This window comes from Felis catus, chromosome A3 (assembly GCF_018350175.1).
Source record: "Felis catus isolate Fca126 chromosome A3, F.catus_Fca126_mat1.0, whole genome shotgun sequence".
Taxonomy (NCBI): Eukaryota; Metazoa; Chordata; class Mammalia; order Carnivora; family Felidae; genus Felis; species Felis catus.
This window is the reverse complement of record NC_058370.1, coordinates 135,468,365-135,494,497: the sequence shown is the minus strand read 5'-3', so window position 1 is coordinate 135,494,497 and position 26,133 is coordinate 135,468,365. Positions and strand designations below refer to the sequence as shown.

The 26,133-nt window shown below is 40.9% G+C and overlaps 1 protein-coding gene and 1 long non-coding RNA gene across 3 annotated transcripts in view; both read left to right on the top strand.

The window, feature by feature from the left end:
• RNF144A (ring finger protein 144A) overlaps nt 1–26,133 on the top strand; it is a 339,972-nt gene that overhangs the window by 193,511 nt on the left and 120,328 nt on the right. The gene's annotated exons all lie outside the window — the stretch shown is intronic.
• LOC123384640 lies at nt 1,108–17,970 on the top strand. Its single transcript, XR_006596049.1, has 3 exons — nt 1,108–1,193; nt 15,186–15,373; nt 17,553–17,970. It is a non-coding gene; the product is annotated as an uncharacterized LOC123384640 (long non-coding RNA).

The following is a 26,133-nucleotide window of genomic DNA, read 5'->3' as shown; positions in this document are numbered from 1 at the left end:
ATTTACATAAAAGCAAAAAATACAGTAAAAATTAAATAAAAATATATTTAATAGATATTGAAAGTAAAAATGAAGTTTTTCTTTCTCTGCATTCAAGAAAAAGAAAAGAAAAAAAAAGAAAAAGAAAGAAAAAAGGAAATTGTTTGAAAATTTGAAAAGGTGAATACACTGAAGTAGACTAAAATAAAATGATGGAAATAAAATAGAATTTGAAAAAATTTACACAAAAGTAAAAAATATAGTAATAAAAATGAAAGAAAAATATTTTTAATAAAAATTGAAAATAAAAATGAATTTTTTGTTTCTGTATTCAAGAAAGAGGAAAGAAGTATAAAAGAGAAAAATAAAGAAAGAAAATTGAATAGATGGACCCGCTAACAGATTGAAGTAGGACTGAAATTACTTCGTTTACTCTAGAAGTCAGTCTATGTAGCGCCTTATAGTCCATAAACTAAGCCGGCGGTGAGACTTGTGTTCTTGCAGTGAGGTTGGCCCAGTTGGCGGGAGCCCAGTGCAACGGCTCCGCTCTCCACTAGATGGCGCTGCTAGCCTCCTGGGGCGGAGTGTTACGGCGCTCAAAGGAGCGTCTGCGCCTGCGCGGGAGCGGTCAAAATGGCGTCACCAGCTACCCGGTCTGTTCTCCCGGATCAGCAATGGCGCACCCGTCATCCGTCCTCAGCTCTCGTCTGCTCCCCGCTTTTCCGCTCTCCGTGACCAGGCCCCAGGCCGTACCTCGCTCCTGAGTTTTGCCTCAGACGCGGCTGTTTTCCCCGGCCCCTTACTCCCGAAGGACGGCGGCCCTGACCCGCTCCGCCCCTCCGCGGGAGGGTCTCACTGGGCAACGGCCGAATGTCGGCTGCAGCCAGGAACGCCCGCTGGACCCTGCTGCTGCCGGTGCCCCGAGACTGCGGCCCGAGGCCAGCCCGCCCCAGAAAAAGTTGGCGAGACAGTCCAGCAGCAGCGTTTCGGGGATGGTGGAAAATGGCAACACCCGTCTGGCCCCAGGCTTCACCCTCCACGACCTTGTTCCAGCACCGGTGAACGTGGCCGCCTTCCGGGGTCTGCCGGGACCAGGTGGCTTCAACAGCCTCCACCAAATGTCCTTCCGGAGCCGCCTTTCCCCTGTGGCCCGAGCACCTCCCGGACCCCGCTCTGTTCCTGGGGATTCGCCCTTCCCACCAGAGCCCCGCCAGGTAGGGAGCTGCGGAGGTGCAGCCTTGCGCTTCCCTTGTTTACGGTCTTAATGGGATTTAAACCCTCTCCTTTCTCCTTTAGTCCCTGCGGCCGGTTCCAGTTTTCCACTTTCTCTCCAGCTCCTTTGGGGGAGGGGGAGGGGTGCTTTTCCGTATTCTCCCCGCCCCCCTCCCCCAGTCTCCCTCCTCTCTCCGCCTGCAAAAGCACCTCCCTTCCCGCGGCCTCTCACTCCCCAAGTTCACTCGTCTGCGCCACGTACCTGCTGAATTCTGTGGTTCAGGTTGTGCAGATTGTTGTGTTCATCCTCCAATCAGTGTTCTAGGTGTGTAGGATGGTTCAGTGTTGGTCTGGCTGTATTTTGTGGATGCGAGACACACAGAAATCATCCATGCTGTTCCACCATCTTGGTTCCTCTCCCCCCCAGCCCCCGCCGGATTTTGTAGGTTTTTAAAAATCTGCTAACCATATAGGGAAGAGGCTTACTCGTTAACTTGGGTTTGTTTTATCATTTACATTGGACGGTGAGTTTTTCCATTCTCTGAGGGCTGGGAGTTAGCCACAGGAAGCAATTTTAATAATGTCCAACCTTTGTGGCTTTTACTCTCAGAGGGAGTGGGGGGTCCTGTGGTCTTCCATGAATCAGATCTTGGGACTCTTTTTATGACCTCTTGACTTTTAGGTTAAAGGTCATCCTGAGACCAAGATGGCTTTACTTCCATCAGCTTGTCTCCCGAGTCTCCCTTCCCTCCTGCCTCAACTCAATAAGTCTGAGATGGTCTTGACACTTTGCATTTCTAGTAAACTCCAGGGTGTTGTCATTGCTGCTGATTTGTGGACCACACATTAAATGGTAAAGGTTTGATATTACGTTTAAAATTTTTTGACATTTTTATTCATTTTGAGAGACAGAGACTGAGTACGAGTGGGGGAGGGGCAGAGAGAGAGAGACACACAGAATCTGAAGCAGGTTCCAGGCTCCGAGCTGTCAGCACAGAGCCCTCACAGAGCTTGAACTCACGAACTGAGATCATGACCTGAGCCGAAGTCAGACATTTAACCGACTGAGCCACCCAGGCGCCCCTTGATACTATGTTTAATATGCTCTACTACTGTTCTAGTGTTGCTATAAAAAATTACCACAATTTAGGGTCTAAAGAAACCCAAGTTGATTATCTCACAGTTCTTTGGTTAAAAGCATGAGTTGGCTCAGTTGAATTCTCAGCTCCAGATCTCGGGAATCCAAAATTAAGGTGTCAGCTGGTCAGGCCCTCATGAAAAGTCTCTGGGGAGACCAAACTCCAAGCTCATTCGTGTTCTTGGCAGAATCTGGTTCTACTCCATCGTAAGACTAGGATCCATTTCCTTCCCGACTGTTATGTAAGGGCCACCATTCATGCTATGAGGCCTCTTTTTGGTCATTTTATGGGCACACCTACCTCCGAGAGCCAGCAGAGTTACACTGACTCCTTATCACAGTTGGCATCACTAAGTTCCTCATCTGCTGCATTTTTTTTTTCTGCTTTTTCCAGGGGAAGAAGGCTTCCCATGATTTATGGCCTCCTGTGATTAGATCAAATCCTTCTGGGTAATCCAAACTATTCTCCCTATCTTAAAGTAAGATCTCAGTTACGTCTGCAAAATCACCTTTACCGTTTAAAGCAACATATTTGTAAATATCAGGGATGGGGCATGGCCATCTTGGGTGGGGGGGCATCTGTCTACAGTATATGTATTAGGAGATACTAGGAAGGCTTGGTAATATTTAAAAAAAAAAAGAGTTAAAAATAATGAAGAAGGTTGATTAGAGAAATAAGTGAAATACTGAAAAACGAAACACCAGGGCACTCGCGATGGCTCAGCCGGTTAAGCATCTGACTCTTGATTTCAGCTCAGGTCACGAATTCATGGTTCGCGAGATTGAGCCCTGAGTCTGTCAGCACAGAGCCTGCTTGGGATTCTGTCTCTCTCCCTCTCTCTGCCCCTCCCCTTCTTGCACGTGTGCACATACCACTCTCTCTCTTTCTCTGTCTCTCAAAATAAATAAGTAAACTTAAAAAAACACGAAAACACCCAAATGATGGAAATTAAAATCTATCAGAGAGATAAATGGTGTCACAGATAGAGTGAAGTTGACACAGGTGCAGAAGAGATCACCACTGTTAATTTGTACCAAATCGGAGTTCCTGAAGGAAGTGAGAGTGAGAACCATAAACGAAGCAATATTAAAAGGTAATGGATCAAATATTTCCAGAATTGTTAAAAGAAATCAATCCTTAGATCCAGAACTCCCAGTAAATCCCCAGTGGGGATTACATAGATACAGCACAATGATACTGGGAAGAATGATACTGGGAATGATACTGGGAAGAAAACCAAAAAGTCCAAAGGAAGATTTTTAAAACAAAAAGAAAAACAAGATTACATTTACAAAGATGATACTTTGATATCTGACTCCTCAAATCCACAATGGAAGCTCAAAAATAAGATTTTCAATCTATTGAAGGAAAAGAGATGACAAAGTAAAATTATATATTTATAATTATAGTTATTATAAACTTTACATATAATTAATTAGGAATCATTTATTATAGGTAATATTTATAAGTTATATAATTATATGCTATTATATGACTATGCTATATTATATAATTTATAATATAAGAGTTATATGTCATATTTATAAAATGTATAATATAATTTATAGTATAATATCCCTGGAGGATGGGCTTTGGGAAGAAGGAAAACTATCACCAACGGAAGGTCTGAGAATCATGAAGAATGGAGCAAAGACAGTAAAAAATATGCAGAAGAATTGAAACAATCATAAATTTAATACTCGAGTAATAATAAAGTGCATGGTATTAAAGAAACAAGAAAAAGGTAGAATAAATGACAGCAGTAACTTAGAAGTCAGGAGACAGGCAATGGAAAAAAATAAATGCTTTATGATCTCTATATTGCTAATGGGGAAGGTAAAGCTATTTATTGTATTTCTGGTACCGAGGGATTAAGTATATATTTTAAATTGTCTATGATAACCACTGAAGAATGACAAGAGTTCATAAACTCCAAAGTAATGGAGGGGACAAATGCAAAATGAGTACTTAAATCAATTAAAAGTAAGGTGATGTGAATCAATACAGAGCGCACGGTCAGGAGGTGGAAATAAGTACATGTGTATATGTGTCTGTAATAGTTATTTATTTATAGATAAACTCAAATATCCAGTTAAAAGACAAGATGATCAGACTTGGTTAGCATTGTTTTCCTTTTATTTTAAGTTTATTTATTTGTTTTTGAGAGAGAGAGAGAGAGAATGCGAGTGGAGGACGGGCGGGCAGAGAAAGAGGGAGAGGGGGAGATGGCAGGCAGGCTCCGCGTGGCAAGGTCATTATGCAGAGCCTGATGCGGGGCTCCAACCCACGAAGCCGTGAGATCATGACCTGAGGCGAAATCAAGAGGCGGACACTTAATGAACTGAGCCACCCAGGGGCCCCAACATTGTTTTTCTATACAGATATGTGTGCTAGTTATAGGGAACACATCTACAACAAAGCAATACAGAAAGGTATAACGTAGAGGCCAATACTAACCCAAAGAAAGCCGTGATAGCTATATTAATATCAGATGCACTAGCCTTTAAGGTAGAAGGCAGCACATGAGAAAGAAGTGTAATCCACAGTTGATCCTGGAACAATATGGGTCTGAACCGTGGAAGCCCATGTCTGCGTCTGCGTGGATGTTTGCATGTTTTTTGATAAATGCAGTATAGTGCTAGACATGTATTTTCTCCTTCTTATGACTTTCCTAATAACATTTTCTTTTCTCTAGCTTACTTTATTGTAAGAATACAGTGTATAATACATATTAATGTACAAAATATATGTTAACCTACTGCTATTATTGCTACGGCTTCCCGTTAACACGAGGCTATTAGTAGCTAAGTTTTGGGGGGAGTCACAAGTTATATGTAGGTTTTTGACTGCATGGGGGTCAGCACCCTTAACCTCTGCTTTGTTCAAGGGTAAACTGTACTTAAATCTACCATGAAAGTATAAAATTATAAAACACATAAAGATTCTGAAACTTATATGGGGGGAGTAAATGGAAAAAAAAAATCCAAGCCACTAAAGAACAACTTGGCAATACTAGGGCAAGGAGGATCAGGGGTGGTTTCCTTATGAGTTATTGAGACTTCTAATGCTACACTATTTAGGAGACCAGGGGAGTAGGGCATTGCTTCAACGATATGCCAATTAACCAAAGAGACAGAAGAATCCATAATCAGCAGTTAATAACAGAAACCTAATTTACAGCAGTACTGATGTATCTTTGCAGAGTCCTAGGGAAAGAGGATATAAGTGTACAACTTTAAAAGATAATCGAGGATAATATCTTTATCACAGTAAGGTATAATTTTTAACAAGACATAAAAAGTGAAAAACAAAAAGATGCAAACATTAAACGCTTTAAAATTAAGGACTCTTTTCCACTAAGTATCCACCAAAGAAAAAGATTGTGATTGCTAAAAACTAGAAGATATTTCCCAAACATAAAATTCAGAAGGGGTCAATATGTAGAATGTATGTCCAATTGCTACAAACCCGTATGAAATGAAAAGAACAACCTAGTTAAAAAAAGAGAGACAAAGTTTGAATAGGCACTTGACAGCAAAAGAAATTCAAATGACCAATAATATATTTAAGAAATGCTTGGTTTCATTATTCAGGGAAATGGAAATTAAATTCACAAAGTCATTGGATTCACAAGATTGGCATAATTTTAAGGACTGGCAATGTCAAGTGCTGGCAAAAATGTGGAATAATTGCATCACTTGCATGCTGCTACTGGTGGTCTAAGTTGGTTAAACCATCTTGGGAAACAACCTTTCTAGAGTAGTTGGAGATGAAACTAACCTGTGGCCCAGTAGTAGTCCACCTAGATATGTGCCTGAACAAAAGAGATCCATTGAGATGCTTTATGAACAAGACAAAAACTGGCAAAACACTGAAAACAACCCAAGAGTCCTGTAGGAGAACACATAAATACATTTTGGGGTATTGGCAAAATTGAATATTTGGCAGTGATGGAAATGAGTTGTAACTGTACTAAAAACATTGATGAAATCTTAGGATCAAAATTTTAAATAAAAAGGCCAGTTGCCAAAGAATCTATGAAATGAAATTTTATATAAAGTTTAAAATGTTGGATGACTAAGTATTATTTCTGGGAATAAACACGAATGTGGCAAAATTGTAAAAAGCACAAGGGATGATTGAACCTCATATTTCTTCTCCTTCTGTCACTTGCATTGCTTTCCAAATCTGTGCATTTGGAAGTATTTGTCTTCACCTGGAAGAATTTCCTTCAGCAATTTTTGTAGTATCGTTCTACTGACCACAAGTTCGCTGCATCTGTTTGTAAGAAAATGACTTTATTTCCAATGCTTACTTTGCCTTTGTTTGGAGACTTTTTTTTTGTTGGCTTTAAGGTAATATATTCAGAGGACTCCCCCCACCCCCTCTGGACTTTAAAGATGCAATTCTATTATATTTTGGTTTCCAGGTTTGCCATTGAAAAGGTCTACTTCTGCTTCCTTGAATACAGTAAAATAGTTTTTCCCAGTTGGTTTTAAGAATTTATCTTTGTCTTTGGTTTTCAGCAATTTGGCAATATAAGCTAAGTTTTCTCTGTATTTTCTCTGACTTGAGCTTGTTGAGATTATTGAATCTGTGAGTTTATATCTTTCGCCAGGTTTGGAAAACATTATCTTTTCAACATTTTTGTTCTTTTCTTTTTCTCCTCTTTTTGGGCTGCAATTGCCCATAAATTAGACCATTTAACTCTGGATTACGCTTCTCATGCTCTCTTAATTTCATTATTTTTTCATTCTCTGTGTTCCACTGTGGCTTTCCTTCTCTCCAATGTGCTGTGTAAAATTGGAATATTGACCTTGAAGTTCTGCCTTTCTAACCTGAATACTCCACGAAGATATTTGAAATTGAGTTCTGCCTTACACTGAGGTAAAAGCCCAACTTGTCAGCTGCCTTCTGTATAAAGTTTGCCATATACGGCAAAACCTTGGTTTGCGAGCATAATTTGTTCCGGAAACATGCTTGTAATCCAAAGCACTTGTATATCAAAGTGAATTTCCCTATAAGAAATACTGGAAATTCAGATGATTCGTTGCACAACCCAAAAATATTCATATAAAAATGGTTACAATACTGTAATGTAATACAAAATAATCAATACAAAATATAAAGAAAAATAAGCAAATTGACCTTCACTTACCTTTGTGGCTGGTATGAGGGAGACGAGAGAGGAGGGTTATTTCACCATCACTAGTGGAATCACTGCTAACTTTTGGCTCAAGGGAATCTTTTTCTTTTAGTGCAGCTTTAACAAGAAACCTCTCTGATGACCTAGAAAGAAGCAAAGCCTTCCTCAGCTCACTCTTGTCTGGAAAAGCAAAGAACTGTCCATAGGTGCTTTGAAGTGACAAAAATACACTAGTTCCAGTTTTGGGCACCTCCCAGTGTTCTGAAAAATCACTGATTCCCACCAAATACCGCTTCCTGAGACCGAGCATGGGAGATGATCACCCACAGTCCCTCAGTGCGAGTGTGCGCAAGAGAGAGAAAGAGAGAGAACCATTGGCTCGGTTGTGATCATGTGACATTCCACGTCATGTACTACTCGTGTTGCAAGACATCGCTCGCTTATCAAGTTAAAATGTATTAGAAATGTTTGCTCGTCTTGCGGAACACTTGCGGAACAAGTTACTCGCAGTCCAAGGTTTTGCTGTATTTGAAACTGCCTTCATACAGACAAACTAGATCTATGTCAGCATGGGACTAGTAACGGGACTTGAGGGTCCTCGCAAGTAAATTACATGCTGTGGTGGTACAAGAGGTGGTTGAGTTTTAACTTAAACTTGAATCTCTGCTTGTCTCAGAAACACATGACTTCATGGTACGTTGTTGGAAAGAAAGAAGGTTATTTGTACGGAAGATACTACACACTTACGTATGATTTAGCAGTAGGAGACAATCCCGTATGAAACATAAATATTGGCAAATATACTGCAAAAGCACACAAATTTAAAAGCTAGGTGAGGGGCGCCTGGGTGGTGCAGTCGGTTAAGCGTCCGACTTCAGCCAGGTCACGATCTCGCGGTCCGTGAGTTCGAGCCCCACGTCGGGCTCTGGGCTGATGATGGCTCAGAGCCTGGAGCCTGTTTCCGATTCTGTGTCTCCCTCTTTCTCTGCCCCTCCCCCGTTCATGCTCTGTCTCTCTCTGTCCCCAAAATAAATAAAAAACGTTGAAAAAAAAAAAAAGCTAGGTGAGACTGATGTGCTTGGAATGGGGCTATGACATAGGAGGGTAATTTCAACCAGCAAACCCTTGCAGCTGAATTTGAAGAGAAGTTGCTTGACTTTGACAAAATAAAATTATTTTAACCAAGTAATAAATACAAACAAGACTCTGTTATTCTTAATAATCAAAATTATATTATGGATGTTACAGAGATTAGGGGGTCACTGTCCCCTACACGGGTCAACAAAAATGCATTGTATGATCGTAACCATCTAGGAAACAACCTAGGACCATTATGGATCTGGAAGCCTTTTTGGACAGAAGTTTTGTAGACTTAAGTCCTCATTTTCAGCGCAATTCTGAAGGAGAAATTAGGATGTTATCCTATTTCCTTGGCTCTTGTAATAGCCTGTTCTAATCTCCCTTTGATATCTCTGCCTGCTCTCCCTGTTCCTGACACTGCTGTATCATCTCCAGTCCGGACACAGAATTCCACAGTTTCTCAAGACTCAGTCTCAATCTCTCTCTTCTTCCCAGTCTTTTGTGTTTACTCAAGAACTTCCGTCCCGGGGAGCCTGGGTGGCGCAGTCGGTTAAGCGTCCGACTTCAGCCAGGTCACCATCTCGCGGTCCGTGAGTTCGAGCCCCGCGTCGGGCTCTGGGCTGATGGATTGGAGCCTGGAGCCTGTTTCCGATTCTGTGTCTCCCTCTCTCTCTGCCCCTCCCCCGTTCATGCTCTGTCTCTCTCTGTCCCAAAAAATAAATAAAAAAACGTTGAAAAAAAAAAAAAGAACTTCCGTCTGTATCTCTAGCTTTATCACCACCCAGCACAGACCATGCCGAATCCTGTGTTATGCCCAGATTTGTCCTCTGAGCATCATTTCATATATCCAAATGACAACTTGATGTCTCTATCTGGTATTTCAAAGGCAGTTCAAATTCAACATTTAAAAATTTAATTTCATGATATGTTTACTTCAAACCCTATCAACTGTTTCATGGCAAGGGTATCTATTGTCTTAGAAAAGCCAGAATCCCCTGCATCAAGAGGAAAATCCAGCCTATGGCCTATTTTGCATGGCCTATGAGCCAAGAATGCTCTGAACATTTTTGTAATGGCTACTTAAAAAATAAAAGCAGAATAAAATAAAACAAGGAGCGGAGTTCATGCATGGTCTTCAAAGCCTAGAATATAAAAAAAGTCTTATGGATCCTGACTTGGAGTGACCTTTGTTGCTCATTGTTCATTCATGTGGTGTAGCTGACTCACAGAATTTTTACCAGCGTGCCTTATGAATATTCCAGAAATCTTTTCAGCTCTGTTAATAATCACTGTGCCACTACAGGTGGGAATCTGATGATCTCTTCCCTGAAATATCACAGTAGGATCCTAATTATGGATTGTTTCCCTGAGTCCACTGTGAGAGAGAAGCGCTTTTGTTCTATGCCTGCTGAGAACCATTCAGTGGCTTTGCACTGGTCCTCAAATAAAGGCCAGTTTACGCTACTGTTCACTACTACATTCTGTGCTCCAGCCACAGTGGCATTATTTCAGTTACCAACACATGCCCTTCTTCCTGCCACAGGACCTTTGCACAGATGCTCCTCCTGTGTCTGGAACCTCCTTCACTCCTCACCCCCTTCTCCCAGGAAATGGCGCCGTTCCTTCAAATCTCCCTTTCGTTGAACAGTCTACATCTATCCTCTCTGACCAAGCTAATTATTATAATTATATATTGTCTTTTGTAGTATGTATAACAGATACAGTTATATATTTATTTGTTTGATTCATGGCTTAATTCTTTCTTTCTTTTAGTTTAAAAATCTACATATAGTAAAATTAACTTTTGGATGTATAATTCCATGAGTTTTGACAAATGCTTAGAACTTTGTAACCATAAGAGAATAAAGTTACAGAAGGGTTCCATTACCCTAAACAGTCTAATGCCACCCCCTCCCCCACCCCACACTTCAACCCTGAAAACCACCAACCTGTTCTCTAACCCTATCATTTTGCCTTTTCTAGAAAGTCACTTAGGTGGAGTAATGCGGTACATATCATTTTGAGTCTAGTTTCTTTCACTTACCTAATGCATTTGAAATGTAATATTATTACTGTATGTGTCAATAATTTGTTCATTCCTGAGTGGTGCCCATGTGCCACATTTTATTTGTCCAGTCACATTAAAAGTCACTTGTAATATTTCCATGTTTGGTGATTATTAATAAAGCCTCTGTAAACTTTTCATGTAGATTCTTTACATTATTAATTTTTTTTGAGGTCTTTTCTGATTTCTTTCATCACTCTTTTGTACTTTTCAACCTATGATACCACTACGTGTATTGTTAGGATTAGTTCATTTATTTTAGTGCTGTTAAAAATCATATTTAATTTTTTTTTGATTTCCAGGTGTCTAATCTCACAAAAGGACAATTCACTTTTGTGTTCTGATCTTTTTCCTGCAACCGTTTTAAACTCATTCATTAATTCAGAGACTATTTTTGTAGGTTTTGTGGTATTTTTGATCCTACTGCCTTCTAGAAGAGACAGCTTCCTTTTAAGGCTTCAGAATTTCCCCTTTTGATCTCCTGTTGTCTAGATTATCCAGCAAGATGTTAACTGGGTGTGATTGGAGTGGTCATCTTGCCGTGTTCCTGATCTTAGGGAGCAAAGTATAAAATTTTCCACAACTAAGTATTAACTATAAGTAGCTTACAGAAGCTCTTTTTCAGGTTAAGGAAGTTCCATTTTCTACCTAGTTTGCTGATAATTTGTGTCATGAATAGATGTTGATTTTTTTTTTTAAGAGAGAGAGAGAGAGAGAGAGAGAGAGAGAGAGAGAGAGAGAGAGAGAACATGAATGGGGGAGGGGCAGAGAGAGAGGGAGAGAGAGAACCTTAAGCAGGCTCCATACTCAGTGCAGAGCCTGACTCAGAGTTCAATCTCATGATCGTGAGATCATTACCTGAGCTGAAATCAAGAGTCAGACACTTAACCGACTGAGCCACCCAGGTGCCCCAATGTTGAATATTGTCAAAGACTTTTTATGATGCATCAGTTGAAATGATCATGTGATACTTCTTTAGTCTGTTAATATGGTGAATTAGATTGATGTTTTGAGTGTTCGTCAACCTATTTGAGATCAACCCACCTTGGTCATGATGTATTATCCTTCCTATGTATTGCTGGCTTCAATTTACTGATTTTTATTTAATGCATTTTGTGTCTGGTTTCATGAGAGATATTAGTCATGTTGTTGTAATTTCTTTGGATTTGATACTAAGCAATGATAATATCGTGAAGTAAGTTGGGAAGAATTTCCTCCTCTGTCTTTTAGGAAAGAATGTATAAAACTGATAGAATTTTCTCTGTTAAATGTTTGATAGAATTTTCTCGTGAAACCATCTGGACCTTTTTTGTTGAAAGGTTTTTAACTACAGATTCAGATTATTTATTTGGTGTAGGAAGAATCATATTTACCTATTTACCATATTTACCTATTTCCTCAGTGAAGTTTGGTAATTTGTGACTTTCAAAGAATTGTTCCATTCTATCAAAGTTGTTGATTCACGGGCGCAGAATTGCTCACGGAGTTCTGTTATTACCCTTTCATAGGCTTAAGTGTCTCTAGTCCCATTTCCTCTTCCGTTCTTGAATTACACAATTTGTGTCTTCTCTTTTCTCATGGGCAGCCGGGCAGCACTTTATCAATTTTATTGGACTTTTCAAAGAACGAGCTTTTGATTTTATTGATTTTTTTTTCTCTATTGTTTTTGCAGTCTGCAACTGCTACAGAGTCCTGCTGCTCGGTTCACCCTTGGGGAAACAAGGGGGGAAATTCACCCTTGGGGAGACGAGGGGGGAGAAACATCTACAAAACTCACTCTGGCTAAGAGCTGTTATTCAGGTTTTCACTTCAGTTCTGAATCTACCTGGTAGTGCTTACTTTTCAGAGACCTCAAGAAGCTTTCTGTATTCTGTGCAGAGTTTTCAGTGGTAATCAGTGGGAGAGCAAGGCCATGTGGCTTACCCCCTCTTGGCTGGCAGTGGAAGTCTCTGTGTGGTGCTGGTGTCCACCTCTGTCTCTCCTCTGTGCTGTGAGTCCATTGACATCAGAACTTGCAGATTTTATTTTTTATTAGTCCTCCTGTGTGTCTGGCAAAGCACCTGATACATTAATATATAACAGTATACTTTTTTTTTAAATTTAAATTCAAGTTCGTTAACATACAACATAGTCTTGGCTTCGGGAGTAGAACCCAGTGATTCATCACTTACATATAACACCCAGTGATCATCCCAAAAAGTGCCCTCCATAATGTTCGTCACCCAATTAAACCACCCCCCTCACCTCCCCTCCAGCAACTCTCAGTTTGTCCATGTTGTTGCAGATGGCAAGATTTCATTCTTTTTCATCACTGAGTAGTATTCCATTGTGTGTGTGTGTGTGTGTGTGTGTGTGTGTACATATTCTTTATCCATTCAACAGTCAATTGACATTTGGGCTCTTTCCATAATTTGTCTATTGTTGATAGTGCTGCTATAAGCATTGTACATTGTTAAGTCCCTCTTTTTCAATGTACAACTGATGCAGTATCCCTAGTTTCCCACGAAGGTTATTAATGCATTGCTTTTATGCTTTATAAGATGGAATCTTAGGATCAAGGAGGCATTAGTTTTCTATTACTGTATACCTAATTATTACCAATATAGTATCTCAGATCTTCTGTGGGTGAGCCTTCAGGCATGGCTTAGTGGGGTCTTCTGATCAGGCTCTCACCAGGCTGTGACCAAGGTTTCAGGTGGGGTTCTCATCTGTGTTCTCATCTGGACGTTAATTAGGGAAGAATCCATCTCAATGCCCATTTAGGTCGTTGGCAGAGTTCATTTGCTCATGTTTGTAGCACTGATGCCCTCAGCTGCTCCCTGGCTGACCCAGGTCCGAGAGACCACTGCAGTTCCCTGACGCTTGGCCCTCCCCTTGATCACTTCTCAATAGTCTGTTTGCTTCTACAAGGCCAGCAGGAGAAACTCTCTCTCCAGTCCACTAAGTCATAATCTTTTAAATGTAAACTTATCATGGACTGAAGTCCTCTGCCTTTGTCATATAGCATAACCTAATCAACAGAGTAGCAGCCTTTGCCATATTGTTGGTTAGAAGCAAGTCACTGGTCCTGTCCACATTCAAGGGAAGAATATTCATTACAGTAGACATTACCTCAGAGGGTGTCTACCAGAATGGAAGTAGAATATTCGTTTATCTCATGTGACTATTTAGAAAGCAGGTCAAGAATGGGAGTAGAAATGTGTCTCACTTCACTTACTGTCATGTTTCATGATCACATATGACAGAGCAGATCTATAGGAAATGTTCTTTGAATGAATAAATGGGTTAATGACTAAACAGTGGGACTTAACGTTGGACAGAATGTAGCCTGCTGCCGGCCTTTGGCTAGAGAAGGTCCAGAATAAAGCCTACTGATAATTTGACTTCATTTCAATGTTCTCTAGATTCCCCCAAAACCCAGCACACTGTGTGTGAAGATTTCACAGCACATAACACAGCTGGTGTTTATAATTTCAGAGATAGGCTCTCCAGCGTGGCTCCGGAGTTGTACTCTCCACCCTGGCACAACTGGGTCTCAGAGCAAGAATCCAGTTTGTGATGGAATGCAGCGTAAATGACCAGTGAATGCAGCCATTCAGCTGTGACTTCTGGGAGGCTGCTTGACTGATTCCCTGTGATACATTGCATATTGTCTAGTAAAGACCACATTGAATGTGCTCAGCTTAGTGGAAGTTACTTTCCAAGTGGCATTTTGACATCAGTTGGGGAAACTGTAGAAAGCTGAAATACGCAGTCAAAGCTTGCATCTATGAAATCGAAGTGTAATTCTCCATTTCATTTTGATGATGGCATTCAGAAGCTTGATGTCCTCTCCATACGTTACGTATACGACGCCTGTGGTTTTCCCAGGGTTTCCTACCACATACATAAGTGATACATGCCCACACAGGCAGGTTAGGCTTCCTGAGCTTATGTTGAAATTTTTCTAGTTCAAATCAGATTTTCTACAGGTGCTTGTAAGTGCTTTTACTAAATGCAACAGCATACTCTTTAAACGTTGGACTTCAGTGTCTTCAGCACTAATGAGTTTCTGTACCTGATAAAGGGTACAGTTTAAGGGTGACAGGAGAGTCAGAGACGGTGTGCTTCTTTCCTGTTATTGTGAGTTGAGATCCTGTAAGAATGTTGAAGGTCAAATAAGAAATAATGGATCTGAAATTTTCAGAGACTACAGAGACTAGATGGAGTCAGAGTCAAGCTCAGAGACCAGAAGATGATGGTGAGTGCAGGTGAGGAAGAGTGAGGCATGGGTGGAGTGGGGAGGACAGACACCTGCAGTTCAGCCTGTGTTCACAGACCAAAGAAGGTTAGAAGAAGGTACTGTGAAAGCTTCCTAGTTTGCCATGCAAGTCTCCTTGTTACTTGATCTTCCTGACCAACCATCTCTTGGTTCTTGATCCTTTCTCGCCACACTGAGGCATGCCATGCCTTAACATAAAACCCTGCCCTTAACATAAAACCCTGTGTGTGCCAACTGGCCTTTGTGCATGGTCATTTCTAGCTCTGGTCCTAATATGCCCTTCTTTATTTTCTCTGGTTGAAGATGGTCATCTTCATTTAAAATGGACTTGGAAGATTATCTTCTCTGAGAAGCACTCAGTCCTCCCCCTTGGTGCACATTCAACATCAACGCATAGACCCACCCTAGGGTTCTTGTCCGTTTCCTCATCTGTCTTCCCTTCCACAGTGTGAGAACCCCACCCATTGAGGACGGGGGCCAGGGCACACACGGTAGGTTCTTTTTTCAATGTTTATTTCATTCATTTTGAAGTCAAGAAATCTTAGCAGGATTCAGTGCTGTGGAGGACAAAATGACCTAGTTCCTGTATTTGAGACTGGACTGTAGTTGACAAGCTGAGATGTCTACATGTGGATGGTAGATGGGAGGTGATGAAAAACTAGCATTTGTGTGGTACTTTACGAGTCACAATCGTTACCTCATTTGCTTCTCACAAGGCATATGGATCAGATAATATTGTCAACACTTCACAAATGAGGAAACTGACATGCAAATGGGTTGGGAGGCTTGTTCAAGGACCACAATTATTGTTCAATAGTCATAATTAGGAATTTAATTTTAGCCTTTCCACTCCAAATGTTATGCATTTTCCCTCCAACTCATGATGTCTTTGACGAAAATGAGTGATGCAGATGACTTTTGCAGACTTTCTGAGGAAAGAGTGCTTGATTTTGCTGCATTGGTTAGGGTAGTCTTCATGGAGAATGTTCCAACTGTGATATCTCTGGAAGAATCGAAAATAATTTGATCAATGAAGTAAAAGTGGAAAACGATTCTCTAAAAGGACAAAAGAGTGAACATGTTGCATTTGGGGCATAAATTTTCCGACTGAGGATAATTCCAGAAAAGCTTAAGTTCTTGTTAGGATTTTAGTTGACCTTGAAGACAGCAAGAGTATTGATGGTTTTAGAGCAAAAAAGAAAATGATAATGTGGTCAATGGGGTGAATTATGGAAGGTTCCTAAAGGCAAGACAACCTGACAGGAGACCTGACCACATTCGTATGTGATCGTCTCTGACATAGTGCATGGATAGTAAAATTATATTTACAAAAGTGGCCATTATATCCTATCCAGAGCAATCTGAACCCACTTTTCATATTTGACAAGAGATAATATTTATGCAGTAGAAAATGTGGTTGGGTGTTCGGGATAAATCATCACAAATAATGTTTGAGCGCCTACTATGTACCCAGCATTGTTCCTGTTGCTGAGGATGCCACAGTGAACACTACAAAAAATGCCTTCGTGGGGCTTCTGTCCTAGCATTCAATGTGCTTCCAATACATGTATGAGGCACTTAGTGACAAACAATCACTCTTTTTGGGGGTGGGGGATGGTATGAAGGATTAAAAGAGAAGCCGGTCATGAAAAGAAAATGCCTTGATTTAGTAGTTTATGCCTGAGTGAATTGGGATGAAGCTATAAAAGGCCTTATAATTGAAACTGTTTGAAGAAATTCAGTTGAATGGGAAAAAAAAACACAAAAAAACCTTGTTCCTGTGGGCAGCTGGATGAAAAGTTTGAGGCTTTGTTGTTGTTGAGAACACTGGTCATTCTCATCAAGCTATTCAGAATATTCTGGTCTCCCAAGGCTATGCCCAAGCAGGAAGCAGGTACTGGAGCAATTTTTTTTTTTTCTAAATTTAAAATAAATCCAGAAGGTTTTGTGCCAAATAATCACCAGCTGCTGTGAGATCAATGTGTGTGGAATTATTAACAGGAAGCAAATTACTAACTACAACCTATGGAGAAAATTTGTCTCAGGCAAGAACTTTCTTTGAAGGATTGCACCCAGCATGAAAACATTTAATTTCTCCACAGTTGCTCCACAGGGACCCGCCAAGGGTGCCATTGCTAATAAACAAGAAGACGCTGGTTGCAGTGCTTTGGAGTTACTAACCTGAAATACAGAGAGGGAAGTGGAGGAGAGAAAAAGTGCATTCTGTCAACAAGACCTTCAAGTCTTTGTGTAGGAATTCTAGATTCAATTTTTAGTGAACAGGTCCCTGTATTTGATCCTTTGGTTTGATTTGAGGCCTTGTGCTTGAAGGGCCTCAACAAATATGTACTCTTAGTGCTTGGATGAACCATACCTTTATACTCAGGCCATAGGGGCCATCTAAATAAAATTCATTATTTATCCAGAGATCTAGGGCTTTGGACCCAAACCAGTTAGTGGCCTAGGAGGGAACTAGAACACACATTCCCAGGTAAGGATTTCATTGTTCATTCCACCTCACTGAAGAGGGCTTATGAACCCTGATGATATCCCAAATCTTCAGTTAATTAGAAAAGTAGAACATAAACCCACAAAAACCTCAATGAAGAACAATGAGGAGGGTAGGCTGGATATCCATGAAATCCACAGTGCCTTTCTGATTTCTTTCAGATTCTGGATTGTGTGAACCAGGTCACAGAATCATCCAGTAAGACATGAAGAGCTGTTGAGGAAGGGGAGAATACTCAGCCATTAAGTGTCTCAAATACTTCAGCCATTGCAGTGAGCTTCTGTGTTGGCCGCAGCTCTCAGACTAAGGACTAGAGTACAGGTCTTCTGACTTCCGTTGGAGGGAGGAGGCTTGTACAGGAACGCGCATGAGCTGCAGATGCGGGTTCAGCTTGTATTTTTACAACTTACTAACTGCCTCATCTTAGGCAAGTTACTTCATCTTTGAGCTTTGCTGTCCTAACTGGGGGGGAAAAATCCTTGAAGGAACTCATTCTAAGTGTGGAAATAAATAAGTAATTGCAAAACCAAATGCCATCCAGTATTAGACATATATATATATATATACACATATATATAGATGCACATATATATGTATATATATGTATATATATATGCATCTATATGTATATATATATATGTATATATATATATATGTATATATATATGCATCTATATGCATCTAGATGCATATATATGTATATATATATATATATATATAATTTATTTATTATGATTTTTTTTCTTCGAGAGAGTGCAAGAGGGGGAGAGGGGCAGAGAGAGAGAGAGAGAGAGAGAGAGAGAGAGAGAGAGTCTTAAGCGGGCTCCATTCTCAGCACAGAGCCCAACTCGGGGCTCAATCCCATGACCGTGAGATCATGACCTGAGCCTAAACCAAGAATTGGACACTCAACCGACTGAGTCACCCAGGTGCCCCTAGACCTATATTTAGAAGGTTTGGCCTATATTTACTGTTGGTGGTTTTCAGGTTAGCATCAGGGAGGACTTCACAGAAACGAAGCTATCTGAACTGAGGTTTGAGGAAGGACTGGCAAAGATCTGGCTGCTGGAGAGCACACTTCATGCACAAATTCTGAAGGTATGAACAAAAGACAGCAATGCAAGTTTTGCAAAAGGCTTAACGTGGGAGCCGATGGTGTAGGAAGATGAGCGGAAGGCAGTCTGATCGACAGGTGCCCCTTTGTGGATGGCTTTGTTTTCTATGCCATGGGGTTTGACCTCGCACTATTATTTCATAGAAGGATTGTGATAAGTCATAAATGACTTTGGATTCCATTATGTTGACATCAGCAGCAGTGTAGATGATGATGTTGACAAAGGATTCGGAGAGGTAAAATCAATAGCTAGACAGTTGTTACTGGATTCTTGGGTGGACACAAAGGTCAGTAGTAACAGATATCAGTCAGGATAGTCTAGGTTATACAACAGTAACAAAGGAACCTCCGATTCCAGGGGTATAGAACATCAGAATTTTATTTCTTGCTCATACTAGCTATTCATATCAGGTCATCTGAGGGCTCTAGTCTAGCTGCAGGCTGTTCCATCAACCTCCTTCCGTATTATTGTTTACAGTAATGGCAGAGGGAAAGAAAACATGCCAAAGAGCACATAAATTCTAAAGCTTCTGCCAGTGATACACGTCATTTCTCCTACTTCATGGGCTGAAACGAGCATTGTGGTTGCACCTGAGCTCGACATCATAGGGAGATCTAGTCCTCCAATAAGAGTGGAGTTTGGATATTGGCAAAGATGGGCACAGTCTACTGATCAGATGGTGACATTGTGGAGACTGGGTTTCTAGTATTACGTAGACAACCACAAGAAGAGCCACCCATCTTACACACCTTGTGCCGTATTTATCTTTTCATTTTTTGGTAACAAAACTCCTGAGCCGTATCTGTAGGTCCAAACATGTGGGGTGTGTTAGAAACAGATACCCAAATCAAAAGGTTGATTTACTTCCCTCATCCATCACTATTTCTGTCTTATTTCAAGAGGAAAGCTGGCAATGGTTCCTCATTGTCTTTCCTAAATAAGGATTTTACACCCATTCTGCTGGTGGCAAGGATTTTTTTCCCCCGACACCTCTACTGATGCCAGATACATTTGGCCTCAGTCCCTGGATTTGGTTTTGTACTTTTCTGGCTATTTGACAAAGTTTGTAGCTTAAAAAGATCTGGAGAGCAGAATTACAGGATGACTTTTCTGGTGGCTTTGGAACCTTCCTCGGTTGATCCATGGACTGAGAAGGAAGATGTTTTCCAGAAGGTTGATGTCTGTGTCACCTGGTCTGTGGGATAGAGTTGATGGAAGCAGGATTGTCTCTTCCCCTAATTGAGGATAAGTTCTAACATATGAGGTTACCCAGAATCAGGTCCTCAGATCCAATTTCCATAGGACACATACAGTTTGGGGTGGTAGTTGAAATGCTTAGTATCCCCTGGCCCCTTTCCACTTGCATGTTGAAATAAACAGTTTCCATTTTGAGCAGTGGTTACAATCATCTAAGGGGCTTTTTTTCCCCAGCTATCATGCACCTGTCCAGTCTTACCTCTGCATAAGTGAGAAACGAGAGAGTATCATTTTACACCTGGGGGGGGGGTGGATGTTGGGAGTCTGAGTCAGGTGGGACAGGGGATTGAAATGTCATAATGTCATAATTTGTATCATAATTGGTGATTCTGCTGTGCTAAATTCAAGGTAACTAATCAGAGGAAAACAAAACGAAACCAGGCTGACAGAATATGTAACAGCCTGGAAACAAAGTGGAGACAAAGTGTACCAAACTCTTACTTTGCCAATTGCTTATCCCAGTGCACAGAGCCTAATTTCAACTTAATCCTGTGGGTTTCCCTTGGTAAATTCCATAACATTTTAAAATTATTGAAATAATGCCCACGCAATTTATTTCAATGAATTTAAAGAGTTTCTATTTTTGGTATTTTAAAGAGTCTGGAGAGGACACGCTAGTCTGGAGTGGGGGGACAGACAGCAAGGGCTGTAGCTTCCAGTGACCTCAGCAGCAAAGGCCTTTAAATATGCAAATAAGCAAGTATTCACCCTCTGCTCTTGGGATGGGCACAGGAAATGAACAGTGCTGTGGATATTTGTGCTGTTTAAGAATGTCCTTATTCAATAACCCTATTTTATTTGTGTACATATGTTTCTATGCCTATTGTACATCCACCATCTGTATCTGCATACTTTTTTAGCAGGGCTTTGCCAAAATAGTTTCTTTATTTCTTTTTTAAAAAATGAGTATGTGTAGGGGTGCCTGGGTGGCTCAGTTGGTTAAGCGTCCAAGTCTTGAATTTGGCTCGAGACATGATCTCACAGTTCGTGAGATTAAGCCCCGTGTCAGGCTCTGCAGTGATCATGGAGCTTGTTTGGGATTCTCTCTCTCTCTCTCTCTCTCTCTCTCTCCCCTCCCCTCCCCAGTTCTCTCTCTCTCTCTCTCTCTCTCTCTTTCTCTCTCTCTTTCTTTCTCTCTCTGCCCCTCCCCAGTTCTCTCTCTCTCTGCCCCTCCCCAGTTCTCTCTCTCTCTCTCTCTCTCTCTCTCTCTCTCTCTCTCTCTTTCTTTCTCTGCCCCTCCCCAGTTCTCTCTCTCTGTCTCTCTCTGCCCCTCCCCAGTTCTCTCTCTCTCTCTCTGTCTCTCTCTGCCCCTCCCCAGTTCTCTCTCTCTCTCTTTCTCTGCCCCTCCCCAGTTCTCTCTCTCTCTCTTTCTCTGCCCCTCCCCAGTTCTCTCTCTCTCTCTCTCTCTCTTTCTCTCTCTGCCCCTCCCCAGTTCTCTCTCTCTCCTCTCTCTCTCTCTCAAAATAAATAAATAAATATTGAAAAATACCTACCTACCTGCCTACCTACCTACATACATAAAATGGGCGACTTTAAGGTAAACCCCAGTCTTATTTGGGCTTTGTAACCCTAGTGGTTATGAGTGATATGGCACTCAGTGTGTGGAAGGAGGTTGTGAACTGGGTATATGTCCAGCCTGTTGAGGCTTTGAGATGATTTGGTAAGTCTTATTCAATAGATTTAAGTTGTTATGTTGTATTTCACTTTCACTGTCTTTATTACTTCATCAGTGTTTTGCTAAAGAGAGGTTTTCAGGTCCATCTAAAATGGGGCAACAGACTGGATTCACCCTGACACTTAAAACAATCATGAAAACCAGGAAGCATATGTGAAATAACTGTTTCTAAGACCCTAGATACCAGGCAGTTCGTGTAGTTATCCTTGAGAAATGGGAGACCATTTAAGCGAGCCCTGTGATTTCCCAAGATTAATGGCTGAGGGGATTGCCAGCCTATGGTACACAATGTAGGGGCTGGTGAGATCCCAGAGAAAAGACGACGGAGATGAGAGTTCAGGGACAATGCAGCATCTAGAGTTTGAAAGGCAGAATACAAAAGAGGAAGGAGCTGCAGACAGAGAAAACTCCAGAAATCTGCAGAGGGTCCCTCCTGAATATTAAGCAGAGTGTTCAGAATGCATATGAAGAAAGCACCCGAGGCTGAGGAAAGAACCACGTGAGAGAATTAGAGAGAACGAAGCCATCGTAACACAGTGCTGGGAATAGGGGCTGTCCCATCTGCCAGACTAGGACTTCTCATAATTCATGGGATACTGGGCATAGTGTTCGGAACAGTCATGCCTCATTAATGGTAGCCAATTAGCTTTCAATTAAATACTGCTTTGGTTCACCTTAACAAATCTTAAAAATTCAAAAATACTAACCTGTTCCCCAGTAATTTTAACCGCATTCCAAAATAACTGACTCGGGTGTTAGAATTACGAAACTTGGCGCAATCCATCCCTGGCAGTCTGAGATTATTTCCTTTTTCATGCAGAGGGAAAATGGCCCTGGATGAAATGTGGAGCTACCCAGAGGATGGAGGGGTACTGGGAATTGTTACAGTAATAAGAATCTAAGAGTACTTACTTACTATTTCAATACATTTAAAAATATTCTTAACTGTTAAACAAAAGTAACAAAAGTAACACTGTGTTTATAACACATGGGAATGGAATGCACAACAACAGAGGTTGGGGGGATAAATAGAAGTATACTATGTTATGGTTTGTTTGCTATGACACATAAAAGACGTATATGAGAAACCCTAAAGCAACCACCAAATAGCTAAACTAAAAGTTATATCTAGAGTCACCTGGGTGGCTCAGTCAGTTAAGCATCCAGCTCTTAATTTTGGCTCAGGTCATGTCTCATGGTTCATGGGATCAAACCCCATGTCAAGCTCTACACTGATAGTGCAGAGCCTGCTTGGGATCCTCTCTCTCCCTCTCTCTCTCTGCCCCCTCCCCTGGTCTTTCTAGTGCTCTTTCTCTCTCTTTCTCAAATAAACTTTAAAAAAATTATATCTAATACTCTGACATTGGCGATTGAATGAAAGCATGAAAAGTACAATTAATTTAAAAGTGGGCAGTTGAAGAGAAGTGGACACCAGAAGAAACAAATAGAAAGTACATAACAGAATGATAGACGAATGTAATGGTAGCAAAATCCCATTAAGTGTAAACGGTCTAAACAACGAAATTAAAAGACAGAGATTGTCATATTGGATTAAAACACAAGACCACATATATACTATGGTATTTTCACTACTACAATGCACTTTAAATATAAAGATACTAACATATTAGAATGACAGAATTGGAAGCAGTTATAAAAGAAAACTGGGTTTACTATACTGTCCATCAAATTATATTCTAGAGGGGAAAAAAGCATATTGCCAGAGATAAAGAGCTTTTCCAAATGATAAAGGAATGGATTCATTCATAGGACATAACTGGAAGAACTGCAAGGAAAAATAGATTAATTAGTTATAGCTGGAGATTTCAATACCTCTTCCTCAAAGAATTGATAGAAAAAGTAGAGAATCAGCAAGAAAACATTTATCTTTCTAACTATCTGATTTTATGGAAGAAATCATATGGATATTAGGATTTTCTAGACCAACTGGCATTCATTTTCACTGTGGAGGCATTGCAATGATTTGTTTCTCGCCTGCTACCAACCAAGAGCATTTGTGGAAGAAGCAAGCTATGAGAATATATTTGGAACTAAGTCTTCCCAAGAGCATGTGAGGTTCACTGGCACATAAAGTAGCCCAGGGGTTGCATTCTGTCCTCACGCAAAAAACCTGTTGCTAATTAAAGATTTAAGAAATACAGCTGGATAAGTAACATCAGCCCAGATGGCATTTCAAGAAACCTCTGGTGAGGCTTGAGGCAGACAGTAATTCTGCATGATTTATCAGCCAGGCAGGGGTCTGGCATGATTGGCCCAATACACTTCAGGTGGGAAAGTACCTACAAGGACCAAAGACTCTGAGCCAGGTAGAGACTGTAAACCCCACAAAATCACTCAGAAATAGGACAATTCTAACCCCTCTTGTGTTTGTCAGTGTTTGGTAACTAAGGAAGAGAGCTTCATGGCGATTTCTGTCTAGTTTTTTTGTTACCTCCTTACAGGACTCAATAATCAAGTGAATTAAATGTGTGCTTTAAACCGTACTGTGAAAAGAGCAAATATGCAAGATTTTTATAGGATGCAGTGGTAGAATATTTCCCAGAATGTGTTCCTCAGAACATGAATTCCATCAGCAAAATGGTGGGTAATGTGTTAAAAAGGAAAAAAAAAAATTTGGGTTTGTAGCCAAGTAAAATTAGGAAGTATTGGTTAAGCAATATCAGTAAGGTTTTATTTTTTTAAGTTTAAACTTGTAGAATTTTTTGGAACCTGTAAAAATTAGGGAATAAAATAACTGTCACTCCAACCCTGGATCAGCTGACTTTGTTACTAGAGTCTCCATGTGCCCCTTTGGGATTCTGTGCTTGATCATTTGGCAGAGGGAGAGAGTAGAACACAGTCTGCCCTCATCTCGGGTCAGTGTTGGGAATCTTGTGCGTGGCTGATGCTGTGGTTTGGAGAATCAGCAGCAGCATTAACCCAACAAAGATGAGCTCACAATGACATGATCTAAAGCTTCTACAATTTGGGTGGTCTTTGTTGAGAAAAAAATTGCAAAATTATAAATGCATCCTTAGGAAAGAAATGGAATACATATTTAGAATGCAAATATACACGATAACAAATGGCTAGAACATTAGAGATTTGGGTCTCAATCTTTCTGAAATATCTTTGGGCAATTGACCAGATATACTTACACAGAAATTTTTCCCCCTTGCAAACTGCACACACACACACACACACACACACACACACACAATGTTCCCAGAAACTCTGAACATTAATGGAAGGAAGGGGGATGGCTTAGTTTGGACTGCTATACTAAATACCACAAGTTGGGTGGCTTATAAACAGCAAACACTTAATTTCTCACAGTTCTGGAGGCTGGAAGTGTAGTTTCCTGTCTGGTGAGTACTTGATGCCGGTTCATGGACAGCCACCCTCCATCTTCTCACCATGTTCTCACATGGCAAAAGGGGGAGGGAGCTGTCTCCAGGAGCTTTTATAAGAGCTCTGATCCCTTTCTTGAAGGCTACATCATCATGACCTAATTACCTCCCAAAGGCCTCACCTCCTGATCTCATCACCTTGGGGATTATGTTTCAACATATCAATGGCGGGGGGCGTGGGTCACAAAAGTTCAGTTCGTAACAGGGGGCAGGAGATTGAGGGTGACTCAGGCTTTAGTTGCTTCAAGCCAAATGCTCCTGGGTCTGTTCCTCTGATTCCATGCTTCTTCCCACAGGGCTAGGGATAAGGACCCCAGAGAAACCTCCTAGAACAAGATGGAAGCATTTTCACAGTTAAAAAATTGGTCTACCCCTAATCAGGCCAGTGTGTTCTCTGGAAGGGGTCTATTTCTCTTCTGCCCTACGAGGGACATGTTTGGTTTAGTGTTAAAATCCATGGAAAGCAGCGTGTACTTCTGTGCACGTTGTTGTACTGAGTACGTGTTAGATTACAGAGGGGCTTGCTGTTCATAGAGTTCTGGAAGAAATGGAGTGCTACTCATTCAGTTATATTGCTTAAATCGATCTGGTGTTAACTGAGAACAAATTGAATGTCTCCACAGAAAGTCAATGAGAAAAACCAGGGGGGAATGAGTGTTGGATTTCTGAGTAGGGCTGGAAGCGCTCAATTCTCGCCTTCGATGACCAAGGGATGACAACTCTCTCTAAGTACTGGGGAGGGAAGAGCATCCATGGGAGTGTAACTGGGGAAGACAGAAGAAAATTAAGCAAGGGAAAATTGAGCAAAGGAAAATTAGAGCAATCTTAACAGTGAGGGCTATTAAACCATTGAAAAGTCTCCCAAGGGAAGTGACGGAAACCTCCTTGCTTGAGTCATTTCAAAATCGGCAAAGCAATGGAAAATGTACTGCAGGGAGCAATCCTGTGCTGGCGGGGAGCGGACACGATGATTTACTACTTCTCTTCTGTCTCTCATTTCCACTTTCTGTGAAATTGTATTGCAGCTAAGAAACAAGATATCCTTGACTCCGACAGTATGTTTACAGAGGCTTCGTCTGAAGCACAAAGTTGAAAAGAAAGGGAAAAAATGCATTTTAAAATTCCATCGGTTCTTCACATTCCTTTTGTGAAGGTTGGTTTCAGATAGGGTATAACACGGGCATTTTAGTTGAACTTTGTGTTCCTTTGACTTGACCCAGAACACGTAGAGCTTCCATGAATAATTCTCAAGTCCGGCTTGTATTTGTCGCATCATGGGATGGAA